The 4,974-nt window shown below is 44.8% G+C and overlaps 1 long non-coding RNA gene across 1 annotated transcript; it reads left to right on the forward strand.

Annotated features, from left to right (window-relative positions):
* Positions 1 to 442: 442 nt before the first annotated feature.
* Positions 443 to 4,602, forward strand: LOC113972525. The gene is made up of 3 exons (XR_003535936.1): positions 443 to 1,680; positions 2,956 to 3,028; positions 3,541 to 4,602. It is a non-coding gene; the product is annotated as an uncharacterized LOC113972525 (long non-coding RNA).
* The last annotated feature ends 372 nt before the right edge of the window (positions 4,603 to 4,974 follow it).

A 4,974-nucleotide genomic window follows, 5' to 3' on the forward strand; every position in this document is an offset into this window, starting at 1 on the left:
GCCCGCCCCCACCAAGCTAGGCTGCGCCGCGCGAACCGAATGATGTCATGCTCCGGAGCCGCGCGTGACCGCCGCGGCCCGCCCTCGCCGCCCATTGGCCGGCGCCCGTGGCTCGTCAGAGCAGCACCGCCCTCCATTGGCCCGCGCCCCCGCCCCGCCGCCGCCCCGCGCCACATAATAAACAATCGAGTAGAATGCGGTGGGGGCGCTTCTGTGGGTACCTGTGGGTGCAGAGTCCGCAGCCGTGCAGGTAGAAAAGCTTTTCCCTAACGTGCTGTGGCGCTTGCACGGAAAATTGCCTTTAGCCAGGGGGTACTGCTGCACCGAGGACCAAGCCGAGCCGTCTCTCGGTTTTCCCCGACCCCCTTGTCTCAAAGCTAAGTTGTGCCAGGCTGCAAGTGCCCTCCGGACTTGGGCTCCGAGGCAGTGCAGATCTGTGTGTGGTGTGAGGGAAGGGTTTGGGTGGGAACGCGTCTGGCAGCCGGGTGTGCAAATCCAGTGTGCCAAGTGCCCAGCGGTAGGGCAGCGATAGGGAGACCTGGAAGCTACACCTCTGAAACTGTGTCAGTGTTGGTTGTCTTCAGGGGACAAAAACTGTCCCAGAGGTGGCTGTCCTGTCCACGTGATGCTGTGTAGAGAGATGCAGCCTCAATCTTTGCTTCGATGTAGTGGTTCTCACGCAGCACAGCCCTAAAATAACCACCTTTCACAGCCCTGCTTCCCTCTACCTGTGAACACGAGTCACACTTGTACAGCAGAGGATTTAATCGGGGATCAGGTGATGAGAATCAGGGCTGCAGGAAAGGATTTACCTTTGCCGCGCTGGCAGCCTGGCCTCTCCTTTGGAGAGCAGGTGCCCACATACGGCCTATTTCACTTCCTTCAAATAATTAATTATTTTCTCCTGTACGTGGTCCCTGGAGGAAGAAGTCTAAGCGCCTCCCTCACACTGTCATCCTCTATTTCCAGTGATCAGAGCACTTGCTCTGGAGGTGTGGGTCCTGGTCCTTTTCCCAGAACTTTGTGTTTTGTTCTCTGAGAGATGTTCAAGGTAAAGTATATAGACACACTTTGAAAAGGAGACTGTTCCTCTCCCTTCCCTATGGCAATGTTATTATTGCTAGGTCATGGCCTCTCCTTGATTGCACCCGTGAATCCTGAATCCCCACCCTCTCCCCCAGGCATCAGTACGGGTTCAACAGGCTGGTTGAAAATGGAGTGCGTGTTAGGCTAGCCTACCTCCCTGGTAAGATATTCTTCTGGAAGGTCAGAGGGAGGCATCTGAACCCTGTCAGGCAGAACGAGGAGAAGCTGACCTTGTGTCTCCTGGTGTGGGGGGCACTGCAAGGCACACAGGGGAAAGTCTGTCTCCCCACAGGAATTCAGAAAGGGTTCAAAGGGGCTGGTGAAGTGTTAAGCAAAAGCAGTCAGCGGCTTAGCACATGGTGGGGAAGTCGATTATAAGCACTTGCAGCTGGTTCTCTCTCTCACACCCTGGAGGAACTGGGTGACTGCTGACTCAGGAGCTGCATCAAGTCAGAGGAATGGGAGGGCGGTCATATTTCTTGAGTGCCTGTGACACACTGCAAAACGATGGGATAGCAATGGGCACCTTCTACTTGCTGTCCCGTCTTGGAAGAGTGATCACAGCAGCGTGCTGTGAGAAGCTGGAGCCCATTGGTATGTGCTGGATGTGCTCTGGGAAGGCTGTGCCACCAAGGCCATGGGTCTCATCTTGCATGGAAACGTGTCTGAGCTCTGAATTCCAGCATTGGGCCAGGGGGGAAGACAGGCACAGAGCTGCCCAACGTGGGGTGGTTCTGGGTATGTGAAAGGCAGAATGTCCTGTATTTTGGGATCCCAACAACCTAAAAATAGTACTCCAGAGCTTCCAGGATTAGGCATCAGTTGAGCAGAGGCTGTTGGGAGGGCAGTTCTGAACTTTAATGCCTCAGTTCTGCCCTAGTCCTGCTTCTGGTACTAAAGACATTACATTCCTTGCTGCTCATGTGAATGTGCCTTAAACATGCTCAGGGCAGGCAGTTATAGCAAACTGCCCTGCAAACTCCTGGAATCTGAAAAGTTGAATTCTTCCATTCACGCGCACCCTTGCCTGGCTTGCAAAATCATTCCCTTCAGTCTAGCAAGCTGCTCTGTTAAAGCTGTGCATCTGGAGTCGTTCACTGCCAGTTTACCTGTGGAGAGGCAATGATACCAAGACCTGATTTTATTTTTTTTATTTATTTTTTGGGGATACCATTTAGTGAGAACATGTAATTTAATACATGCTGAGAACTGATCTGCTGAAGAGCCTGCTGTTTCTAAACACAGTAGCAACTCTTCATAATAGGCATGTTTAGCTTAAAATATATCAAGGTAAAGGCATTATAAGCCTTGTTTAACCCAAACAGATTTTTTCCTTGGAAGCAAACAGGGAAAACTGGGGAGAAACTGTCACAGAGGTCTGACAGATGTTCAAGTGTGTGAAGCTTAAAGAGGAACGTGTGCTATTCAGTTTGCTCACAGACGCTTTGTGACCTGTGTCTTTGCAGCAATGATGACACAAGCTTTTTTGAATAAAAGGAAGAAATTAACCGCCTTGGCTAATTGTAGTTTGCTAGCGAGCTAATCAAGGACACCATTTGACTGTGAAAATTGTTGGTGCACCCAAATCCCTCAGCTGGGGAGAATATCTGAAGTGAGGGTGTTCCCAAATCTATGGGTCAGAAGGGCTATTTAAAAATCCTTCTAATTGGAAAATTAACCACTATTACTTTAAAACAGTGGTGCACTGCTTTGAAAAATTAAGACCATATGGAATAATTTATTACTTTTCAATATTTATTCAGAATCTGTACAATTTTATGTACTTGCTAATGCATAAAGTCTTTTGGAGCGGGAATAAAGCACCACAAAGCATGATTTAATGCTATAGGGTCACCAAATCTGTTTCAGATTACTGGATGTTTCAATCTGCTGAAAAGAAGGGGCTGTCCCTGAACCAATGAAACAATAAGAAGGAAAGGAGGTGAGTTCATAAATCTGAAACACTTTGGAAATATAGTGCACATATCAACAAAAACTTTTAAAGGATTCAGTGGGGATTTGGTCACATAAGAGATAAAATTATGAAACAAATTATATGAAGTAACAGGAAAGTTAAAACAAAGTCAGTATTAATAATACAATACTTGGTTGCAATTTAAGGTATCTTAATGAATCTGACCAGTACAGGCCCACATAAGCATGTGACTGTAAGAGAAAATAGGAGCAAATAATCTGGGAGTGCACAAAAGTGCTTTTGTTTGTAGTTCTGCAGTCACTGGAAGTGCCTATTCTTGTGGTTATTCACAAACACCTCCGGCTCTTTCTTCCAGAAATCCTATCCAAACGTTTTTGTTCTGACTTAGTTAGAGGAGGACTTTGTGCTTTGGCTCTTTTTGTGCGGTTCAGTCTTACGGCGTCCTTCCTCTGGCAAGGGTCTGAAATGGGTCCGATGCCTTAGCTGCCTTCTTTTTTTTTTTTTTTTTTTTTTTTCAGAGTGACAAGCTGTGGGGCAATCTTTGCTCTCAGGGCCTGGGCACTTTCCTTTCACTGGTTCAGCAGAGATCAAAAAGAAGAGGCTGAGTCTGAGAAGTTAACCATGCATGGTTCAAGCCACCTGGCAATGAGCTCTGCAGGCATAGGAGGCAGCCTTTCTCCCTTTATCGTGAACCTGAGAGCAGTATAACCATCTGGCTAGTTATAATTTAACAGAAACCCCGTTTTTCATCTTGCTATGGTGGTGTGCTTTCTTTTAAATGTCATCTGTAGAGTCTCCCAGTGAGTGGAGAAGTTTTGCTTTGTATTTCTTCCAGTTATTGACAAAAACTAGTCCACTAGATTACCATAAACCTAGCCATATTCTTTCTTAGAGGCATGAGCAAGCTGAAAAGAGTTTGCAGTAACTTTTATACTTCAATCAAAATATTTTTCAGTATATATTTGTCGTTTTTAACCAGTAGACTGATTGACTGGTTATTTTATAAATGTTGAAATCTTACAATTTTAGAGGAGTTATTAAGCAAGTAAATTAATCTTCAGCTTTCACGTGGCACTGAAGCTTGTTCTTCACTGTTGTGCTTTCCATCATTCTTTAAACCCTTGGTAATCGATAGTGGTAATTTCAAATAAGTTCAGATCTTTGTTCAAAATAAACTGAGCATGCATGCATCTTCTGAATCAGCACCTTAACATGACCTCTTCTGTCTGCTCAAATTATTAGCATCAAAATAAAGTTCTTCACACAAAATGAAGCCATTTGAATGAATACATAATAAGGATTAAAACAAATACCATGAGGAGTAATTGCTGTCTTCGATTAACTTTCATCCAGTCCATATATCTTAGCCATTGGAAAATCTTAAATAAAATCTTCTTTAAAGTCCTTTCAAACTTTTTTGAGAGTAGTTGTCAGTTTAGGCATGTATCCCAACTTTAACTTGTACATATGGTAAAAATATTACTTGCCCATAGATGGCAATAGCATTACATTGCTGAATTAGCCTATGAAATGAGGGTGTGATGGTGGTGAACATTAACCTTGGGAATGGAAAAAAAATATCTTGCCTTTTTTTTTTCTTTTTTTTTTCCCTGTCTCCAGCAGTGGCAATGGGGACTGTTCTACTTGCAGGAATGTTGGGACTAATCATGTGAGAAAAGATCCTGGAGTGATGAGGCAGCATATTTCCCATATCTGAGGTCAGGATTTGTTCTGTGAAGCTGACCTTTAAAACAGCCTAAAAATGAGGAACGTGGCACCAGAGAGCAGAGCAGGAAGCATGAAATGATGTAAGATATGTTTCTTCTGCATATGACTTCTTTTTTTTTTAAAGCTCCAGGTTTGTGATTCAGCATTTTCTGCCACTGCGAGAATATAAGAAAGGGGAAAATTCTGTAGCAAAAGAGAAAGTCCCTATTGTTCTAAGCAAAATC

Source organism: Neopelma chrysocephalum, unplaced genomic scaffold, assembly GCF_003984885.1.
Source record: "Neopelma chrysocephalum unplaced genomic scaffold, ASM398488v2 Primary Assembly neopelma1_23, whole genome shotgun sequence".
NCBI lineage: Eukaryota > Metazoa > Chordata > Aves > Passeriformes > Pipridae > Neopelma > Neopelma chrysocephalum.